At 50.1% G+C, this 23,411-nt stretch overlaps 1 protein-coding gene across 2 annotated transcripts in view; it reads left to right on the top strand.

Moving 5' to 3' along the window:
• The window catches only part of Galnt18 (polypeptide N-acetylgalactosaminyltransferase 18), a 383,580-nt gene that overhangs the window by 250,857 nt on the left and 109,312 nt on the right, over window positions 1–23,411 (top strand). The window lies entirely within an intron of this gene.

Raw genomic sequence — 23,411 nt, 5'->3', positions numbered from 1 at the left:
CTCTAGTATTCTGCTATAGTAGCCAGACAGGGTTAAGATCCCTTTGTTAGAACATGCCTTCTCTAGTCCCCGAGTACTTTATTTGACTCTCATCACTGTGAGCTTACAAACTTCCTGAAGAGCACGAAGGGAGATTCTGTGTGGTGATCTTCATAGAAGTTATTCATCTCCATGTCATCGTAGCTCAATATTAAGGCAAAACCGTGCTATGGCGCATTGTTTTTGAGCACTGGGAATTCAGGAGTGTCTGAGCTGGGCAGCTTGGGGTCGTGAGGTTGTGGCTGAGGCAATGGTTAGGGCTGCAGCCATCTGAAAGCCTGACGGGGCCTGGGGACTTGCATGGATCTTCTTCCAGGCTGTGACAGCTGGCTTCCCCTAGTGAGTAATCCAAGAGAGAATGGCCAACCAGTAATAGGTTTTTATGGCCGACTTTCAGAAGTGACACACTGTCACCTCCAGTTCTACTGTGTCCTGTCATTAGGAGGAGGCCACTAAACCCAGCCCACATTCAGGGGGAAAAAAATCCAGCTTCCACTTTACTTTGTCTTGTTTTGTTCTGAGACAGGATTTCATATAGACCAGGCTAGCCGAACTCTCTATGTAGCCCAAGTTGTCCTTGAACTCCTGACCCTATTGTTTTGACCTCCTAAAAGCTGGGATTATAGGTATAGGCCATGACTTTTTTATCACTGTGACAAAAAAACATAAACAAGAGAACAATGTAAGGGAGAAAGGACTTCTTCTGGCTCACAGTTTAGAATCCACTGTGGCAGGGCAGGTATGGTGGCTGGAGTGGATCAAACTATGGTAGCAGCACCTTCTCATGTGGTACCAACCAGACAGCAGAGAGAGCTCAGGCCGGAAGCAGGACTAGGCCTCAAGGTCAGCCCCGATGGATTACATGAGCCATCACAAAGGGTCCGCAGCCTCCCAAAACAGCACCACCAGCCAGGGACCGAGTGTCCATGCACGTGAGCCTGCGGGGAGACATTTCATAGCAAACAGTCCCAGGAAGAGAGCGTCTTCCTTGCAAGCTTGCTGGAAGGTGTGATTGACGTACCGTGGGGAAAGTCCTTAGAAGGTGTTGGCACTGGCAGGGACTTACCTCCTTGTGCCTCAGACAGCTGTCCAGTGTGCTGAGGTGCTAGGTGGTGACTTTGGGCAAGTCAGGGGCCACCCGTGGTTTGTGAGATCCGGAGAGTAAGCGCAGCGGGGACAGGGGAGCTCACTTTGTAGGAAGATGTAGCCGGATGTCGATCCCACGGGGCTCCTCCCTGGGGCGCAACCTTGGACACCTTGCTTCGCTCCTCAGCCTTTTCATCTATAAAATGCAAATACCAATAGCTCCTCTCAGGGTTGTTTTGAAGATTAAATAATGTCTGTAATACTTGGAGCACTTCACTATGGGAACATAGCAGTTATTTAATAAATGTTAATTTCCTTCCTCTTTCCTTCAAATGGAAGCGTTAGTCTCCAGGGCTTGGGGCGGGCTGAAGAATGAGAGCTGAGGAGCTGGTCGGGTCTGGCCTTCCCCCATAATCCCCGCCTCCGATGAGGCCCTATTCGCTTATCTTCTTAACCTTGCTCATGCAAAGCCCAATCAGCAGAAACATTGGATTTCCTTTATTGTTCCTCTACCTGTGACCTTTTCAGAGCAGGAGGCACTTGAGTTCTCTGGGCTCTCACTCATCTAGCCTCCCCTCCCTTTTATGCTGTTTTGGGTCATCACTGGCTACACAGGCAAAATGTGGGCTCCCAGAGCCTCCTTCCAAAGTCTGCAGTCCATGAAATTACAGTTTTGAGCCAGCCGCTCGGAAATCTGTCTGCTGAAAGCCAAGCTCTGGACACCTGGTCCCCCCTGGCCTTCCAACAGGCACTGTGAGAAGAGATGGACTTCGAGCCACCAGTCCAAGTTCCCATCACTCCACCTCACCACTCCCTGTTCATTGATGAGGACTGACAAAAGTCATAAGAACCGGGATGGTGAGGGTTAAATAGACACTGCAGAACTTAGAAGTCGAGGCCTCTGACTCTCTGGCATAGGCAACGGGTGCCTGTATCTCTGTGTGTGAGTGAGGGTATTTGTCCATGGGGAAGGACCCCTGGGCTTCACGAGGATCCCCCCAAGTTCACAATGCCCCAAGAGCCATGCTGCTTTTCCTCCAGCCACTGGGAGAGTACACTGCGGCTCGGTGTGAGTGAATGTCAGCTTGGAGAGATCAGGATTCAAGGAAGAGACGCAGCTCATGGGCAGGTCTGTGAGGGCATTTCCAGGAAGGAATAACACTTGCAGGTGGGGGACGGTCCCCCAGAATGGGCGGCCCTTGCTCCTTGCTGGTGAGGGCATCTCCCCATTAACTACCAACCTTCACGGACTGGACTGGAGAGCTGGCTTAGCAGTTAAGGCACTTGCCTGCCCAGGTTTGATTCCCCAGTACCCACGTAAGCCAAATGAACAGAGTGGCGCATGCATCTGGAGTTCAATGGCAGTGGCTAGAGGTCCTAGCATGCCAATACTCCCCCGATTCCCTCAGATAAATATATATATATATTTTTAAAAAGCACTTCTTCAGCCTTTCAATGTGGACAGAAAAATTCTCCTTCATTGTCATATTGGGACCGTGGAAGCATCTAGCTTCATGGACTGAGGACCTACCACATTCTGGGCCCCTTTAACATGCAAAGAACCATTCATTGTAGGACTACCCGCCAGCATCGTGTAAGATGATCAAGTGAATCTCCTTGTTTAGCACCTAGTCATCATATTACTTCTGTTCCTCTGGAGAACCCTGACGCAGACACGCAGTAGGTGGTCAAGGGCACTGCCTAGAGGAATGGAAGGTTTCTAATTTGCCTCTGATCAGCCAAGGTTCTGCCCGACTGCCCCCTATTCCTTCTGCCACCTGCACCAGAAACACAGCCTCTCTTGCCCCCCATCCAGTTGAATCCCCAGTTACAAACTTCGGACCCACAGTGCTCCTCTCTGTTCGTTCTTTGGCCTCACCAAGTACTTCCCATCTTGCCGAAGGCGGCACCAGGCAGGAGTTTACCCCATCTGCCCCCAACACCCGTGTTCCCACAGACTGAGTCATGATGCAGATCTCCGGGACCCTGTGAGATCATGTCTACACCTGGCTTTCAGGCACGTGCACGTGATGTGTCTGTTTGTCCCACGTGCTGCCCTGTTGCCGTGAAGCCTTCAGGGAAGTTTGTCTTTACTCCCACCTCCAAGGTTTACTCATCCATCACTCCTACATGTGACTCCCCTCCCCACCACCCCACTGCTCTCCATGGAAACCGATCCATGTTTTCCTCTCTTCCCTGAGGATGGCGTCACTTCATCCGCCTCCCTCTTGAAATGGTGCCCTTGCACGTGAGGCTTAAGTGAATTCCGGGAAGGGATCAGGAAGCCAAACAATGCTGGAAACACCATCCCCGGTCCCTGATGGTGTCCTTCCAGTTCTTTGTTCTATCAAAATCAGTGGGGAAAGGCCACAGAGTACCTCCACTCTCGGAGTCCCTCGTTTCCTGCCAGGACTTCGTAAAGATCTGTCCTCTTTGAACCTCCTCCCCAATGCGGCCTGGCTGGAGTGAGCAGCCCCTACCCACATGGCTTTGTCCCCACAGCCGTGGCCTACAGTGGCTGTCCCTGTGCCCACAGTGCTGGGAGTCGCTTCCGAACTGGGTTAGCACGTGGGTCTACTTACAACAATGTGCCCGCCTACAGGAGGCCTAGCTGTTCCCTCGCATCTTCCGGGTGTTCCAGAGACTTCGCTCAGAACGTGGGTGTCTTTCTTCACATTAGTGGGGCCACCTGGTCTTTCCTGGGTTCCCTCGTTCCCTCCCCACCTCCATTCCCTTCCCTTTTCTTTGTAGCATTCCTTTATTCTGCAGGGAAACATCCCTCTCCGGGTGCATGCACATGCGCGCGTGTGTGTGTGTGTGTGTGTGTGTGTGTGTGTGTGTGTGTGTATGTGTGTGTGTGTGTGTGTGTGTGTGTGTGTGTGTGTGTCTGTGTGTGTGTCTGTGTGTGTGTGTGAGTAGGTCAGGGGTTGAGTCTGTGTACCTTCCTCAGTCACTCTGTAGCGTTTCCCACTTGAATCCAGGGCTATCACATGCCTTGGGGAGCCCCAGTCTCCGCCTCTTGAGCACGTGGATAATAGGCTCCCCACTAAGGCCACAAGGCATTTACAAGGGCGCTAGTGTTCTGAGCTCAGGCCTTCATGCTGTGCTGACAGTGCTTTACGCACTGAGCTGCCCCAGCACTCAGGAGGCTGAGGGAGGAGGATTGCCCTGAGTTAGAGGCCAGCCTGGGCTAGAGTGAGAACCTGCCTCAAAACTAGCAACAAACCTCTCTATGTATCTATCTAACTGTCATCTATCTATCTATCATATTTCTATCTATTTTCTCTCTCTTCTTCAAGTAAATAAATAAAATAGAAACAAAGAGTCCCAACAGGGCATCAGACAGGCCCCTACCAGTCCTAGACAACGTCTCAAGTCACAGCCCTGTAAGAAACGCACTGCATAAATGGATCTCATGCAAACCCTGCTTTGTAAGAATAGGAGCAAATATCATATCATTGGGTTTCTGGAACAGGATGGTTCCTTCTACTACTACACAAGATTATTTAATCAACAAACTGGTAAAAAGTCCCTCCTCACATTTTGGCTTATCTCCCAGAGACATTTATTATGGGGAATAAAAAAAAAAAAACTCCATCATGACCTACTGATGTTTTGGGTTGATATTTCAAGACATTAATAATCTCACCTCTACTTCCTAATGCAGTGCTCCTCTCCTCATTCCTACTCTCTCCTGATCTCCCTCATTCAGTGTCCCCTCTCCTCATTCATCCTCTCTCCTCCTCTGCTCATGCAGTGTCCCTCTCCTCATTCATCCTCTCTCCTCCACTACTCATGCAGTGTCCCCTCTCCTCATTCATCCTCTCTCCTCCTCTGCTCATGCAGTGTCCCTCTCGTCATTCATCCTCTCTCCTCCACTACTCATGCAGTGTCCCCTCTCCTCATTCGTCCTCTCTCCTCCTCTCCTCATGCAGTGTCCCCTCTCCTCATTCATCCTCTCTCCTCCTCTCCTCATGCAGTGTCCCCTCTCGTCATTCATCCTCTCTCCTCCTCCCCTCATGCAGTGTCCCTCTCCTCATTCATCTTCTCTCCTCCTCTGCTCATGCAGTGTCCCCTCTCCTCATTCATCCTCTCTCCTCCTCTCCTCATGCAGTGTCCCTCTCCTCATTCATCCTCTCTCCTCCTCTGCTCATGCAGTGTCCCTCTCCTCATTCATCCTCTCTCCTCCACTACTCATGCAGTGTCCCCTCTCCTCATTCGTCCTCTCTCCTCCTCTCCTCATGCAGTGTCCCCTCTCCTCATTCATCCTCTCTCCTCCACAACTCATGCAGTGTCCCCTCTCCTCATTCGTCCTCTCTCCTCCTCTCCTCATGCAGTGTCCCCTCTCCTCATTCATCCTCTCTCCTCCTCTCCTCATGCAGTGTCCCTCTCCTCATTCATCCTCTCTCCTCCTCTCCTCATGCAGTGTCCCTCTCCTCATTCGTCCTCTCTCCTCCTCTCCTCATGCAGTGTCCCCTCTCCTCATTCATCCTCTCTCCTCCTCTCCTCATGCAGTGTCCCTCTCCTCATTCATCCTCTCTCCTCCTCTCCTCATGCAGTGTCCCTCTCCTCATTCATCCTCTCTCCTCCTCTGCTCATGCAGTGTCCCCTCTCCTCATTCATCCTCTCTCCTCCTCTGCTCATGCAGTGTCCCTCTCCTCATTCATCTTCTCTCCTCCTCTGCTCATGCAGTGTCCCCTCTCCTCATTCATCCTCTCTCCTCCTCTCCTCATGCAGTGTCCCTCTCCTCATTCATCCTCTCTCCTCCTCTGCTCATGCAGTGTCCCTCTCCTCATTCATCCTCTCTCCTCCTCTGCTCATGCAGTGTCCCCTCTCCTCATTCATCCTCTCTCCTCCTCTGCTCATGCAGTGTCCCTCTCGTCATTCATCCTCTCTCCTCCACTACTCATGCAGTGTCCCCTCTCCTCATTCGTCCTCTCTCCTCCTCTCCTCATGCAGTGTCCCCTCTCCTCATTCATCCTCTCTCCTCCTCTCCTCATGCAGTGTCCCCTCTCGTCATTCATCCTCTCTCCTCCTCCCCTCATGCAGTGTCCCTCTCCTCATTCATCTTCTCTCCTCCTCTGCTCATGCAGTGTCCCCTCTCCTCATTCATCCTCTCTCCTCCTCTCCTCATGCAGTGTCCCTCTCCTCATTCATCCTCTCTCCTCCTCTGCTCATGCAGTGTCCCCTCTCCTCATTCATCCTCTCTCCTCCACTACTCATGCAGTGTCCCCTCTCCTCATTCGTCCTCTCTCCTCCTCTCCTCATGCAGTGTCCCCTCTCCTCATTCATCCTCTCTCCTCCACTACTCATGCAGTGTCCCCTCTCCTCATTCGTCCTCTCTCCTCCTCTCCTCATGCAGTGTCCCCTCTCCTCATTCATCCTCTCTCCTCCTCTCCTCATGCAGTGTCCCTCTCCTCATTCATCCTCTCTCCTCCTCTGCTCATGCAGTGTCCCCTCTCCTCATTCATCCTCTCTCCTCCTCTGCTCATGCAGTGTCCCTCTCCTCATTCATCTTCTCTCCTCCTCTGCTCATGCAGTGTCCCCTCTCCTCATTCATCCTCTCTCCTCCTCTCCTCATGCAGTGTCCCTCTCCTCATTCATCCTCTCTCCTCCTCTCCTCATGCAGTGTCCCCTCTCCTCATTCGTCCTCTCTCCTCCTCTCCTCATGCAGTGTCCCCTCTCCTCATTCATCCTCTCTCCTCCACTACTCATGCAGTGTCCCCTCTCCTCATTCGTCCTCTCTCCTCCTCTCCTCATGCAGTGTCCCCTCTCCTCATTCATCCTCTCTCCTCCTCTCCTCATGCAGTGTCCCCTCTCGTCATTCATCCTCTCTCCTCCTCCCCTCATGCAGTGTCCCTCTCCTCATTCATCCTCTCTCCTCCTCTCCTCATGCAGTGTCCCTCTCCTCATTCATCCTCTCTCCTCCTCTCCTCATGCAGTGTCCCCTCTCCTCATTCATCCTCTCTCCTCCTCTCCTCATGCAGTGTCCCCTCTCGTCATTCATCCTCTCTCCTCCTCCCCTCATGCAGTGTCCCTCTCCTCATTCATCCTCTCTCCTCCTCTCCTCATGCAGTGTCCCTCTCCTCATTCATCCTCTCTCCTCCTCTCCTCATGCAGTGTCCCCTCTCCTCATTCATCCTCTCTCCTCCACTACTCATGCAGTGTCCCCTCTCCTCATTCATCCTCTCTCCTCCTCTCCTCATGCAGTGTCCCTCTCCTCATTCATCCTCTCTCCTCCTCTGCTCATGCAGTGTCCCCTCTCCTCATTCATCCTCTCTCCTCCTCTCCTCATGCAGTGTCCCTCTCCTCATTCATCCTCTCTCCTCCTCTCCTCATGCAGTGTTTCCTCTCCTCATTCATCCTCTCTCCTCCTCTCCTCATGCAGTGTCCCTCTCCTCATTCATCCTCTCTCCTCCTCCCCTCATGCAGTGTCCCCTCTCCTCATTCATCTTCTCTCCTCCTCTCCTCATGCAGTGTCCCTCTCCTCATTCATCCTCTCTCCTCCTCTCCTCATGCAGTGTCCCCTCTCCTCATTCATCCTCTCTCCTCCTCCCCTCATGCAGTGTCCCCTCTCCTCATTCGTCCTCTCTCCTCCTCTCCTCATGCAGTGTCCCCTCTCGTCATTCATCTTCTCTCCTCCTCTGCTCATGCAGTGTCCCTCTCCTCATTCATCCTCTCTCCTCCTCTGCTCATGCAGTGTCCCCTCTCGTCATTCATCTTCTCTCCTCCTCTGCTCATGCAGTGTCCCCTCTCCTCATTCATCCTCTCTCCTCCTCTCCTCATGCAGTGTCCCTCTCCTCATTCATCCTCTCTCCTCCTCTCCTCATGCAGTGTCCCTCTCCTCATTCATCCTCTCTCCTCCTCTCCTCATGCAGTGTTTCCTCTCCTCATTCATCCTCTCTCCTCCTCTCCCTCATGCAGCTTCCCCTCTCCTCATTTATCTGCATCTTCACACTCAACCCTGACCTCATGGGATATTACCTGTTACCACAGACAGTTCATGCATTTTCTCCTCCCTATCTCCCTCTCCCTTTCCCTCTCCGTCTCCCTCTATCTTGTGATTTTCTGTCTGGGACAGAATTTATGCCCCCTTGACTTCCCAGCAAAGCCGCCATGTCTACCCATTGAAGATGGATTCAACCATCACACTTGTTAAAATCTGCCTCAACTCCTCTGCAGCGCCATCCCATCCCACAATTTCCCATAGTGCTTTGTGACCACCTTTCTGGGGGCATGCTAAGATTGTCAGCTTAACTCTTTGCTCCCACGAAACTGCGAGCCTATCGAGGGGTGGGACTCTGATGTACTAGCCCCAGCATTCATTTGTGGACCCTCCCCTGCCAACTGTTCGTGAACGTCTGCCAGGTGAACTCAGGAATGACAGGGGCGCAGAGGGAACATGAATCGAGGAGAACCAATATTTTCAGTTTTGGGGGGCACGTCTATCCAGCAAGTAATATTTCTTAGGTGTTCTAAGGCAAACCCCTTGAGAAGAGTCAGATGATGGATGGTCCTGAAATGGAAGAGTCTGGGAAAAAAATCAATGCTACTCAAGGCCAGGCCCAAGCTGCACCGGCAGTATGCTCGCTACAAGCAGGGCACTTTGGAGGGCAGCTCCTGTGTGCTCATTCCTCCCGCCTGTCCTGGTATCCAGCACTCAGGTGGATGTGGCTGGACTTGCAGTCGATGTCTGATAGTATCCTGAGGGCCTGAACCCCAACCTTTGGCAGCTTAGGAGGAGATGAATGCTGGCCAGAGTGACTCTGAACCTAAAACACAAATAAATTAGAAGAAAAAAACTCGCTGGGGATGGTGGAACTCCCAGCACTTGGGAGGCAGAGGTAGGAGGATCGCCATGAGTTCGAGGCCACCCTGGGACAACATAGCGAATTCCAGGCCAGTCTGGGCTACAGTGAAACCCTACCTTGAAAAAAAAAATCCTCCCAAATACTCCCAGGAGTAGAGAGCTGGATCATCAGTGTAGGTACTTGCCTGCAAAGCCTAAAGACCTGGGTTTGGTTCCCCAGTTCCCATGTAAAGCCAGGTGTACAAGGTGGCATGTGCATCTGGAGTTCGTTTGCAGTGGCTGGAGGCCCTGGTGCGCCCATTCTCTCTCTTTCTGCTTCTTCCTCTCTCTGTTTTCTAATATAAATTAATAATAATAATAAAGTTAAAAATACTTCCAGAAGTCCATCGTTTATTTCTGCCTTAAGGATCCAGGGCTTGCCTAACCATCTGGTAAAGTTCAGGAGGCAGCTGTGTGCTCAAGGCCATGGGCAATGGTCTCTCCCCCAGTGCCCAAACCTGGGTTCAAACTTTCTTCAATCCAGACCTCCTCCAGGCCCACTGGAACATGGACTGTGCTAGAAAAGGCTTGCCTTCATGCATTCTGGTCTAGATCTTCTCGGTGTCACAGCAGTACAGGGAGGAGGGACTTCCTCAGGCTGGGAGAGGACAGGAGGAAGGCACAGTAATGCTTACTGAAGACACGAGTGCCTGACCAACAGGGCCACCGTCCCTTCCTATCTACCATACCCCACGGAAAGTCCCCTGTCCTAGAAGACAAGTAATAGATTTGGAGCAAGACATCGCTATCATCAGTGCCACCGTGGGTAAGTGCACTCCAGCTCATCATCTGTAAAGTGGGGTGCTAATAGTATCAGCCTGGTGGATCAGGGTAAAAAGAAGAGGGCCACGTGAAGCACCCCAGAGATTGCCTGGTGCACATTGTTTATAATGGCCGCCATGCTCCCAACACCGGTTAGCCATTCGAGTAGGAAAGAATCATATCGTGTTGTGACTCTGTTTCCTTCTTATTAAAACGGCTGTCGGGCTTGGGGACAAGCATAAGGGTCTGAATTTGATCCCCGGTACCCATGTAAAAATGCTGAGTGTGGTGACGCGTGCCTGTAAGTCCAGGGCAGGGCACATGGAGACTGGCAGATCCCTGGGGCTTTCTGGCCAGCCAGTCTAGCCTAATTGGTAAGTCCTAGGCTAGCAAGAGACCTTTTCTCCAACGAGGTGAACAGTGCCTGGGGAATGACACCTGAGGTTGACTCTTTCTGGCCTAGGCATGCACAGTCACACATAAACGGGAAACTCTTGAGAAAACTCCTGAACTTGGACTATCGGCTCTACAACTTGCTAATTGACCTTAGACCTTGGGCCTCAGTTTTCTTGTCTACAAATTAGTTACTAGTAGCACGTACTTAATAGAGTTATCATAAGGGTTGATGACCATAAAGCTCTTGGGAATGCTTCGCCCACCCTCAGAAATCCCTGTCGAAGGGGCTATTTCATCAATGAATGGGGTTGGACAGGGGAAGGGGAGGGGAGAGGAACCCAGCTTGACCAGATGGCCTTTGAGAGGCAGGCGGGAGTGCCGTGTTGAAACCCCAGGGCAGTGTGTTGCAGGCTGGCTTTCTCAGACACTGCCTGCCAGGGTGAGTGCAGCTCCCAGAGGGTGGCTTACTTTCATAAAGAAGGAAGGGAACGAGAGTTCAGACAAATGAACAGATACCAACAGGTCCAAAACACCAAGGCACTTGCAACATCTCATTCGTTGTCTCCCAGACTCCAGTGATACCCCCACAGGTGATTAACTTACTCCCTTTTCAAAGATGAGGAAAAGTAAGGCTCAGAGGTTCAGCCCACACAGATCACAGCTCCGGGCAGGGGCAGAGCGAAGAGTTAAATCAATTCAGCATTGTTCCAAAGAGAGAAAGGAGGGTTAGGAGCAGAATTCTGGGGCTCGGCCTTGCCACTGCTCCTTCACAGAGGCTTCTCTTTGAGAACAGATTGCCTTGGGTGTCCTGTGAGCTGAGGAAAGGGGCCTCACACACACCCCCTCTCTGATGAGCATGAAGCCTGTGTGGGGTGTAAACGTGTGTGTGAAGCCAGCGGGTCCTTGATGTTGTGACTCAGCCGGGCTGAGCCCAGGTGACTTGCCGCAGCACAGAGCTGACTTACAACCCAGGCTTCCTCACTAGCTCCCTCGGAGTCAGATGTGGACGGTGTTTGCAGCCACAGAGACTCGAGCTCGGGGTTGAAGACCACGCCTCTCTGGTTGTCTGGGACACGCGTTTCTTGTCTCCTGTGTCTGTGTCCTCTGGAGCCCACCTTCCTTCCCCTCACCTTCCCCCTCAGCTGGGAGGGCTGCAGGAGAGGGAAGGTTCCTGAAGCGTCCCCTCCCACCCTGGCTCAGGTGAGGGAGGAGACTGTCCCAAGCAGATGGAACATCTAGGACAAAGGCACTGTGACACCAGTGAACCAGTGAGTTTGGTTGGGAACATGAGCTCCGAGTCTTGCAGAAGAAGGTGACAGAAAGTCTTTGACCTTGGACTATGACCAGTGGCATGAGTTAGGGTCTCTTACTGACCCAGGAGCTTGCCATTTCTTCCTGAGCTCCAGCCACACTCGGGTCTCTGCTCCCCCACGGGACTGGCACACGTGGCCATGCCCAGCAGTCTATCTTGGGTACTGGAGATTTGAACTCGGATGGTCTCAGGTCCTTATGTTTGCATAGGAGGTGCTCATACCCATAAGCCATCTCACCAGACTCACACCTGGCTTTTTTTATGGGTTCTGGGGGTTTAAACCCTGGTCCCCATGCCCGTATGGAAAGAACTTTACCCACTCAGCCAACACCCTATGTACCACTCTCCTCCCCAAGCTGGTTTTGATCACTTTGCGGCAGGACGTAGCATGATGGAGAAAAAAAATAAGCCGCCTGGTAGCAGAAAAGAAAGCATTTCGCCTTGGAGACCCCACTAAGTTTGGAATACATAGTTCTAGTGAATTTGGGGTCACTAGTGCCCTAATATGACATCAGAATAAACCAAGATGCATAGGATGGGGCTGGGACTTTTTATCACTTGATCAGACTGAATGCATGCTTACAGCCCCCGGGAAGATTACTACACTGTGCCTGGACTCTGTGGTCATATTTTATTGCCTTCTGTGGGCCCCCTCCTTGGAACATTGCCCCAAGTCTCACTATACACAGGCCAGGCCAGCCTTCTGAGCAGGGGAACTGTTTAAGGCCGTTGTAAATCTCCTTCAGTATCAATTGACGTTGAAGAAGTGCGGCCATTACAGGAGCTGGACAGAAGTGCAGCGGACAGAAGAATGACCCCAAGGAAGGCATTTGTAACCTGCTGTGAGTTAGAGCTTATCTAAAGCCATCTACAGACAGAGGAAGATATGGACTGAGCTGGTCTCTTCTGGAATACAAGCTACCCTACCCGAGCTTATCAGCAGGACCTGTGAGTCCCCAGTCTCCCTCCAGATTCCTCAGGAAGGTGGGGTTGAGCTGCATGTTCCTCTGCCTGCTTTAGCTCCGCAGTGCTGTGGACGCTCAGCGAGAGGCTCGCCTCTCCACAGGCATTGCTTCCTTAGGCATAATCTCTCTTTGAAAGTGTGTTGACATAGCCTTTGTGTTTCAACGGCCCTAAGTGGCTTTAGAGGACAGCCAGTTAATCTTCTGATCTCAAGAAGCCCAGCAACTGCTCACTCTTAAAGGAATAAATAGAAATGTGCTGTGCACTTAACCTTTCAATTAGCACCATTTAGAGCATGCAGTTATTTGCACTTAACATTGGAGGTGTGACCCTTCCCACATGGCTTGAGGGACAACGCTCGGATGTAGCCTGGGTTTGAGAGAGCAGCCCTGAGACAGGGAGGAGAGGCGGTCAGATGGGGCAGAAAGCAGTGGTCTGCGCAGAGGCTGCTAGAGGCATGAGACAGGAAAAAAGAACCCCCATGGAGGGGCATCAAGTAGGTGCTGGGCCAGGGCCTGCTGGGAACCACCACCAGGGGACACTTCGGCTCTGCCTCCACTCCCCGAAACTGGGACTTTGCTTTCTTTTTTTTTTAAATATATTTTTTTTGTTCATTTTTTATTTATTTATTTGAGAGCGACAGACACAGAGAGAAAGACAGATAGAGGGAGAGACAGAGAATGGGCGCGCCAGGGCTTCCAGCCTCTGCAAACGAACTCCAGACGCGTGCGCCCCCTTGTGCATCTGGCTAACGTGGGACCTGGGGAACCAAGCCTCGAACCGGGGTCCTTAGGCTTCACAGGCAAGCGCTTAACCGCTAAGCCATCTCTCCAGCCCTGGGACTTTGCTTTCTAAGGGCTACTGGAACATAGTGTCACCAGCTGTCCAACTGGGTGTCTTAGAAAAGCAGAAATTGCTTCGCAGTTGTGTGAATTGAATGTCTCAAAGGTAGCAGCCAGCAAAAATGGGAAGGAGATTATGTCCCAGACCCCTCCTAGTACTGATGGGGGATTTGGGATTTCAGGGGATTCTCCAGTCTCATAAACCCCATTTTTGGGTCTTTATCCTATTTATATCCTACATATAACAATGAATTAATTAAAATGGACTTGGGACGGATTATAATTATCATATATTATATTATAAACGTTACATGTAAATATTATATTATTGTAATTATGAATTATTAAGTTTGTTTCAGGAGAAATCATCATTCATGAGATTTAGAGGAAACTGGTATCTAGGAAAAGGCTGGACCAGCCACACACGTGCACGCACACATGCATGGAAGACTGGACTCTAATAGAAGCCCCTTCAATTAAAAGACCAAGGAGGATTAAGAAACAGTGAAGGGCTCAGAGATCAAAGACAAACCGTGCCTATCATCGAAGTGAGAAGGTACCCCAAAGCATGACACAGGTAGCCGCAAGCAGAAAAATATCCAGGTCGAGATAAGGGCTCTCCTGGTCCAGCCAGGATGGGAAGGAGAGAAACAAGCACACGTGCCTTCAGGTAACGGTTGCAGGGCAAGAGGAGAGAGGCGGAGTGACACACCTCCTTCATATAGATCAGACATCCAATCACAGTGTGCCTCGTCATCAGACTCTGTGTAAGCAGAGACCTGATTGGTTCATGGACTCAGGGGCCTGACCCAGAGGGGCTGAGCTGAGGAAGAAGCAGGAAGTTCCTGCTGGGTGTGGCACTGGCAGCCATCTTTGCTAAGACAAGATCAGATGCGAGTTTTCCTTGCCAGGATGGACAGAATGACATCTCCTTGTTCCTTTTTGGGGGGGTTCTGTCCCTGACTACTTGAAAATAAAAATGCCTTACTCCTTTTTCTCCTTCAGTACTTGCTGTAGCCTCTGGTGTCCTTGGGCTTATAGAAGCATCTCTCATGCATCCTTCATCTTCACGGGCCAGGCTCCCTCAGGTAGTTATGCTCGCTTAGCAGGCTTGGAGGACATTGAGCATGGATACCCGCCCCCTTATGATTAGTCTTAGACCTCCCCTTTCCATGTAAAGGGAGGAAGGTGGCGACATAATACTTTTGTTGAAGGGAAAGCTATTTCCTCGTAGTCAAAAGAATAGAATTTGAGTTTGGCACCACGTGGAGACTTGGCGTTCATTCTGAGTTACCCAAATCACAAGATTATGGTCCGACCCCTGAGAGTTAGTCTAACTGGGCCCATGGTTCACCAGGCCAAGACCACCTCTCACCTACAGACATGCTAAGGAGGTGGGGGGAATGTTGACCCCTAATGAGATCCTGTTCTTAAGCCTCCATAAGCCCCTCCCTCAAGACAGTTGCCCACTAGTGAGCTGGCGCATTTTTCTGAATTCTAACCCAAAAAGTAACTTTTACTTTTCTCCTTTCTATCTCTTGTTTGGATCCTGGCCAAAATTCCTACACATTCCTGCCCAGACACTCTGGGTTTTCTCACTGTTTCTCTGAAGGCACCCTGCCTCCCGCACCACCGACACCCAATCCATCACCTCAACCACTCGGTGACCTCCGTGACTGAACCTGCATGCTTTCTGGACTCTAAATCAAAAGGCATGACTTTCTCTCTTCTTATTTCCAGCTCCTTCTTCCCAGAAGCTGCCCTGTTGTTTGTCTCTCAAATGCTAATAAAATTGTCCCCAAGAATCTCTTCTATGGTCATTTCTAAATTAAGAACTCACAAAAGGGAAACCCAACTCTGTGGCAATACTTCTGGGCTTGCCTGGGCCCAGCGTTCCCTGTATGTAGGGACCCTGGTCATATTGGATTGGAACTTACCCTACTCCAACAAAACTTTGTCTTAATTATAACATCTACCTGATCTTATCTTTAAGTGCATCACCTCGGGCATCAACATATGCATTTTGAGGGACACAGTTCAATCCACACATGGACTGGTCCTCCTTCAACTCCTATCCCAAACTGACTGAGGACTCCATCTGTTAATGGTAACTCCAAGTACTTCCTGCTTGCTCCCCTCTGTCTTTCCTAACACACACCTTGTGAACATCTAGAATGAAACTCCATACAGAGCGTGTCTCGATCAGTGTAAGCTGCCCCTCACAGAATGCCATGGCCCAGGTGGCTTAGGAACAACAGACCTTTGCTTCTCATGGTTCTGCTGGCTGGGAGGCGGACCAGGATGTATCCACGGTCAGGTTCTGAAGAAGGCCCTGTTCTGGTTGCAGATGGCACACTTCTTTCTGACTCTTCCCACAACAGAAAAAGAGCGAGCAAGCAAGCCCCTGGGTCCCTGTTGGAGGGGCACTAATCCTTTTCATGACATCACGCTATATTTTTAGTGTCCCTTCCCTAAAATTCATCTTATTGCTAATGTGATAGGAGCAGTGTTTTCAGTCTCCTCTTTCATTTGCATGTGTGTTGTGGGTGGTGTGAACAGCATGTGCCTGTATGTGTGTGTGTGTGCTTGCGTGCGTGTGTGCACGTGTGGAGGCCAGAAATCAACGTCTGGTGTCATCCTCTATCTTCCTTAAGTCATTCTCTTCATCTCCGTCACACCTTTGCACACCATTGCAGAAGAAGTGGCAGAAAGAATGTAAGAGCCAGACAGAGTGGCCATGGTATTCATGACTTCACAGAGGCCGGTGCTACTTACACAAGACCTGCTTAAGAGGAGGGAAAAGAATGATGTCAGCAGAATAGAAGGGAGACTGGTTGGAAAGAAGTGGAGTTTCAATGGAGAGGGGATTTGGGAGGGGGGAAAGGGAAGGTGGTGGAATGGGCTTGTGATGATGGTATATTGTTTATACTTATGAAGGTTGTTTTTAAAGAAGAAAATTAACTAGCACAAAAGACAGGGCCTCTTGCTATAGGCAGAGTTCCAGAGCTCGCTGATTTGATTAGCAGGCTCCCCAGCAAGCCCTGGGGATTTGCCTGTCTCCACTTCCCCTGTGCTGAGATTGTAGATATGACCACCATGCTCAGCTTTTAAGCGGCGCCCGGGGCCTGAACTCAGGTCCTCATGTTTGTGCAGCGGACACGTTACCAACAGAGCAACCTCCCAGTCCCCAGTGTTCCTCGAATGACGGGCCACACGGATGAATGGGTGGCTTCTTCCATCCCTCCTTGCCCAAAGCTGAGCACACCTAGGAAATTATCCCCTAGGCTCTGAAAGCTAAAGGAAAGGCTGGTCCAGTTCTCCACCTCAAGCCTGAGCAAGCTGTTCTGCAAAGCATCTGTGTAGCTGGCTCCCCTAAAGCAGACCACTGTGGTGGCCAACATCCTGATCCTTTGTTTTCCTTCACACTGGAGTTTGGGGTGTCCTACTGGTTGTTTATACTGGACCCGCCAGTGCAGGACACAGCCCTTCCCGCTGGCCTGCTCGCTGCCGCTTGGGGCTGCCCAGGGAGCTACTGCCCTACAGGAAACCCTGCAAGGGGCGTGTGCAGGGTGCGGAGAAGGGCCTGAGAGGCCAGCCTCGTGGATTCCCCTGGACGTCCTCAGTTAAGAAGTGCGGGCAGCCTGAGCGAGCTGGCCCTCCGGGACGCTCCACGTGGAGCCGTGGCCTGTGCCCCCTGGGGACGTCATCAGCACAGCTTCTAAGAGAGCTGGTTTCAGAAGTCTCCCAGGTGACCTCAGAGCAGGGATCTGTGGACAGCGGGAGAGGGCTGGAGGCTGCCACACAAGCAGAAGGACACTAGGCCCCATGCAGGGTGCAAATTGTGTTTCTCTGTCAACACTGGCTGTGGACAGCTCCACATTGACTCAATCTGGCAGAGTCACAAAAGGGCTTCCCAGAGGGCGGCGGCCAGCGCTAGATAGAGCGCCCCCTTCTGGCATGGTTATGCTCCTGATCTTCCCTGTGGTGGTATTTTCTTGAGCATTACTGATAAATTTGTTCTTAATCTTTTTTTTTAAATTTCTTTTGAACTCACTAGGTGGTTGATGATGACCTTGAACTTTTTCCAGTCTTATATGGTGCAGGTGTATAATCCCAGCTATTCAAGAGATTGAAGGAGAAGCAATGAAAGTTCAAGGGCAGCCTGAGCAACTTAATGAGACTGTTTGAAAATATAAATATAGCTATTCTATCTGAGGACACAGCTCAGAGGTAGGATACTTGCCTAGCATGTGTGAGGCTCTGAGTTCAATTGCAGATCACAAGTACGGTAAAAATTTAAACTATAGGGCTGGAGAGATGGCTTAGCAGTTAAGCGCTTGCCTGTGAAGCCTAAGGACCCCGGTTCAAGGCTCGGTTCCCCAGGTCCCACGTTAGCCAGATGCACAAGGGGGCACACGTGTCTGGAGTTCGTTTGCAGAGGCTGGAAGCCCTGGCGCGCCCATTCTCTCTCTGTCCCTCTATCTGTCTTTCTCTCTGTGTCTGTCGCTCTCAAATAAATAAATAAAAATTTTTTTAAAAAAATTTAAACTATAAAAATAATCAAATAATCTTTTTCCATATGTAGCTTGCATAGAAAAAATATAAGACACAACACCATTTTTAAATTAGAACTGGCAAGTCAAAGCTTCAGTATAAGCATGAAAATGGTGACTGAACTCTTGTGGTCCATTGACGTATTTGTCCCTGACTCCTTGCAGCCATGGAAGAAGGCAGCTATGACCACCTCTGTACTTGTGTTCAGTAGAAAGAAAAGGAGACCTTTAAAAAAATGCCAAGATGAAGAGATTGCTCAGTGCTTAAGGTGTTTGCTTGGAAAGCTTAAGGACCTGAGTTCCATTCCCCAGTGTTCACATAATGCCAGATGTACAAGGTGGCACATGCATCTGAACTTTGTTTGCAGGGGCTAGAGGGACTGGTGAGCCCATTCTCTCCCTCCCTCCCTCCCTCCCTCTCTCTCTTTCTCTCTCTCTCTCTCATGTGTGTGTGTGTGTGTGTGTGTGTGTAGACATACATACATACATATACATATACACACATATATGTGTGTGTGTGTGTTTCAAGTAAAGAAATAAAAAAAATTAAGAAAGTTTCTGCATCTAGTGCTGAGTATTTTAAGTATGTAAAATATTTCATAGGAAATAAATATATATCACAGGTGTTGAAAAGCAGTGTTCTTGCAAAGTAGTACATTTTAGCTAGCTTGCTTGCTTGCTTGCTTTTTGTTTTCGTTTTCATTTTTTGAGATAGGGTCTCACTCTAGCTCGGGCTGACCTGGAGTTCACTATGTAGTCTCAGGGTGGCCTCGAACTCACGGCAATCCTCCTACATCTGCCTTCCAAGTGCTGGGATTAAAGGTGTGTGCCACCACATCTGGCTAGATAGCTTTCTTATTTGACATTTAACAAAGCTGGAAGGAAAAATATGAAAAACGATTTGGGCAAACATACTTCCCCAAGTCTGCTGGGTATCAGCCAAGGCATTGTAAGCATTTTAAATTCCCTTTCCTTCTTCTACTCGTCCTCTGTCGAGCCTTCTTTCCCTACCTCCCTCCTCCTCCTTCTTTTTTTCCCCTCTCCCTCCTTTTTCTTCCCTCTCTTCCTGTGATACTGGTTGCTGGTTGGGACTGACAAAGGTTCTTTTGAATGCTGGGCACACACTTAGGGTGCAGGTAATGAGAACACACTTGCTCCCACTGGCCCAACAAGCTGTACCTAGCTTGCCATTAACAGAGACCAGAGGTGCAATGAAGCCATGGCTCCCATACAAAGCCAGGTCTGTCCTGCTTGCTGACCCTTCCTCCCTGGCTCTGGTGTGTCTGATCTCTTTTTCTGTGTGCCAGTCAGGACAGTAGACACTACCGTGAGGAACCACCATCCCAGAAGTCGTGGGTTGAAGTAAAGTAGCCACTGGTTGGCAGAGAATCCTGCGATCTGGGCTTCAGGCTCTGGGCAGCTGGCAGGCTTCTTTTGGCTTGCTGTGGGGCCATGCTCTTGGCTGTCTCTCCCAGGCATTCGCATCACTTCAGGTTCTACCTGGGCGGAGATTACATGAGGACCAGAGGACTTTGCTCCCCTTTCTGGCCCTTTACTCCTCAAGTGAGCTGGCTGCAGCTTCCCTGCTTGTCCCATCCAAAGAGGCAAAGCAGAAACTGGAGGCATTCGTGGGTGAAGAAAGATGTGAACTCAACTCAAGGAGGTGGGATCCCTGGGGCGCCCTTAGGGATCATCCATGGTCTCTTCCCTTCAGTCTGTGCCTTAGAAACAAGGACAGCCTCAGGCAGCAATCTCACCTTGTCACCAGGGGACAGAGGCCTTTTTTATTTATTTATTTATTTTTTGTAGGTTCTTGGTCTCATTGATAAAAGAATTTTAAAATAGACTCAGAAGGAAACTCAAGGTCAATTTTATTGGAGTTTGAAAAAGATAACAAGAGGGCAGACAAGCAAAGATCCCAACACCTGCTGGGAAGATGGGAATGGAAAAGAAAGAAAGTTATACGTGAACTAGAGGTCAATAAAGGTAGGCTCAGGAGTGGAAGTCTGTGAGTCAAGGCATTGGGGGAAAGGAGTCTGTAGAAAGAAGGTGAACATAGTGTCCCCAGGAGGCTTAAGATTTTAGCTGGCGTCTAGAGAAGGGAGATGAACTGAGGCAAGCGAAATGTTATGTTTATTTTGCGGGGGTTGGGGAGTTATAAAAGTTAGGACTCAGAAAGCAAGCACGCTTTGCAATGAGGCTATAAGCAACTTCCATGAGGGAGGGGCTTGTGGGTTCTACAGGTTCTCTCATTAAGGAGAGAGTTATAGCTCCTGCCGTCATACCAGGTTTTCCACAGGACCATGCTTCCACCCTCTGGCTCCCAGCTGGTTTTTGAATTGTAAACAACAGATTTCCCCCTCCCCCCCGCCCCCGCCCCCAGGAAGGCTCAGCTATGTCTAAGTTCAGCTATGCGCACTATTATATCACAAGAGCATTACCAACTACTAACCGAGGCATTGTAAAAGGGTGCTGCTGATCATCAGACATGCTCTTTGTCTCAGAGGAAGTGGATCCGTTGCTATTTATAAGAGCTACTTTCTCAATCCCATGACCGGACCAAAGCCAGCTTATGGAAGGAAGGTTTTATTTCAGCTGACGGTTGGAAGGGGAAGCCTGTCGTGGTGGGGAAGGCATGCTGGAAGTAGACAGACTATGCCGCGTCTTCACTTCAGCAGGGAGGAGGTATAAAATGCAGATGCACCAAGTGGGGCTGGATGGTAACACCCTAAGGCCCTCTTACAGTGACCTATCTCCTCGGGTGAGGGTCTGCCTCCTAAAGTTTCCACAGGCTTCTCGAACAGCACCACCAACTGGAGATTAAGTAGTCAAGCACATGAGTCTATTGGGGTCATTCAGATTCCCCCCTCAACACACACACACTGTTCACGTGCCTCAAATGGCGCTTGGGAAGTAGATGCATAGGGTCTTCATTACCTTCATGTCTGCCCAACAGCCCTGAGTGAGGGAAGGAGAGGATAGCTGTAGACAGGAAGAGAGGCAGAGCCCCCACACTCCATCATTTTGATTGTTCGGTTCCAGTGTAACTCTTCCTCCAAGGTCTGTGCACTCCCCACTTCCTTGCCACCATGGGAAGCCCAAATGTCAGGCTTTCCAAGCCCCATTTAAAACTGCAGAGCCAGATACAAGTGGGACGGACCTTTGGAGCAATGAAGGAGTCCATCGTAAGCCTCCCGGCACACCTCCTGTCTTAAAGACCCAGGAGTGCTGGGTGCATTGAGTTCTGCCACTCCATAGCCAGCATCTCTGTGAGACAATGGCATCTGTCCCCAGGCTTTCCCAGACTCTTGTCACCATCAGAGGCAGGCAGCATGTCCGTGACAATCCAGAAAACAGCAGAGCTTTCTTGAGGTGGGAAGGAGGAACCCCAGCCTTAGCTTAAGGAAAGGGTTCCATGTTTTCAAAGGATGCTTTGAATGACTTGTCACTTCCACAGGTGTTGAAAAGCTGGGAGAGTTTGAGAGCAAAGACATTGAGTCAGGGATCCCAAAAAAGTTTTGATGTCTGGAGAAATGGTGTAAATGTCTAAAAGGATGGAATTAAATAACAGATGTAAGGTGTTTTATCTTACTGCACGGGCATGTCTACACACACACACACACACACACACACACACACACACACACACTCATACATGTACCCACAGACACCTGCATCCAGAAAGAGATCTGATCAAGAAGGCCTTACTTGGTAGAACCACTTAAAACAACTTGCAGGAAGATGTCTCTAGCCAGCTTCTGTTGGATCAAAAGCAGACAACTGCTGTGACAGATTATATCAATGGAAGCAGAGCCTCTAGATTAAGAAAGGTGAGTAGTTCTCTCTGGATCATGTGGCACGGTTTCTTTCAGGGGTGCTCACTCAACTGCTGAGTGAGTGGTTTAAAAGGGTTTGGGAAAAGTTAATGTACGTGGAGGGACTATCAAATAACTAACTGGATAAAAGAATATGAAATCCTGAGATCTGAGGAAATATCATGAGGAACTGAAGATATTTGATATCCAAAAGTTCCCAGCAAGCATTTACAGAGGACCTTTGACTTTGCAAGGCATCTGAAGAATGAAAGAGGAAGACTATCTGTTAGTTGGTATGGCCTCACTCAGAAGGGTCAAATTCCCTGCTCCCTAGAGGATAGAGGACCACCATCATGTCACTTGGGCATTTGTCACTGGGATACTGAAGCCTGTGATGCCTGTGACCACAGCTGCCAGCAAGCAAAGACGGGAACTGATCTGCTGAAGTTGTACTTTATTCAGAGAGCCAGTGATCTGAGAGGACAGCAGCTTCACCCCTTAGGAAAACGACTTTACATCTCCCTCCATTCATCGGGCTTTAACGGGAGTGGGGCAAAGGCAGCCAGCATTCCAGAGCTCACGCATGCCCCTCTGGGCAGGTGGTCAGCCACATTATGAGACCTGTTACTCATGTAATCACCCTTTGCACTTTTCCCTCATCCACAGACATCTGGTGTAGTAGTTCTTTTTCTCGTTGCTGTGGCAAGAAGATCTGGCAAAAGAAACTCAAGGAAGGGTTGATTTGGGCTTACAGTTTGAGGGACAGTCCACCATGGCGGCACAAGGCAGAGAGATGGCCACATTGCGCCCGCCGTCAGGAGGCAGCAAGAGATGTGGTGCCCAATCTCTTATTTCTTCAGTCTGTGTTCCCAGCCCTGGCAGTGGGTGTTCTCTACATTCAGGGTGGCTCTTCCCTCCTCAGTTAAACCTGGCTGAAAACACCATAGTGGACAACACCCAAGGGTGCGTTTCTATGGTGGATCTCAACCTGGTCAAACGGACGGTAAAGATGCATTATCATATCTGGGCTCCGGCACTTGGAACTCTGAGTCTAGTTAGTGTTTTCTGATATTATCCCAATCCTCCTCTAGGCTCCACTGGGGTTGCAGTATTAAAAACAAACAAGCCATTAATAGTGTGTGTGTGTGTGCGTGCACGCGCGCGCACGCGCATTAAGCTATTAATAATGTGTGCATTTCTTCCTACAGTACGGAATACAAGAGTGTTCCTACCCACCCCTCATCCCCTACCAGATTTGTCCCTGGTAATTTGCTCAAAACAAACTTTAAATTCTGCTCAGCCAACTGTGAGGTGTCCAAGGCTCTCATTTATTTATCTTGCTATGGGAAGTATAATGAATGTGGCCACAAACCATCCTGGACTGAGGAGTCCCATCATGGTGGTGAAGAATCAACACCACGTGTTAAGCACCCAGTGACAGCAGGCAGCACCCTACTGTCCCCTGTCCCGTGGCCTAATGCCTGCTATCTTCATCCTCAAGCCGAGGTCTCAGCAATGAGGGTTTCTCTGGGAGGCTGGCAAGAGCGATGATGGAGGATGGAGAGATGGCTTAGTGGTTAAGCGCTTGTCTGTGAAGCCTGAGGACCCCGGTTCGAGGCTCAATTCCCACGTTAGGACCCACGTTAGCCAGATGCACAAGGGGGCGCACGCATCTGGAGTTCGTTTGCAGTGGCTGGAGGCCCTGGCGTGCCCATTCTCTCTCCCTCCCTCTCCCCCCCTCTCTCCGTCTCTTGTTCTTACTCTCACTCTCAAAAAAATAAATAAAAATATACA

Source organism: Jaculus jaculus, chromosome 3, assembly GCF_020740685.1.
Source record: "Jaculus jaculus isolate mJacJac1 chromosome 3, mJacJac1.mat.Y.cur, whole genome shotgun sequence".
Lineage (NCBI taxonomy): Eukaryota > Metazoa > Chordata > Mammalia > Rodentia > Dipodidae > Jaculus > Jaculus jaculus.
This window is presented reverse-complemented; position numbering and strand designations above follow the sequence as displayed.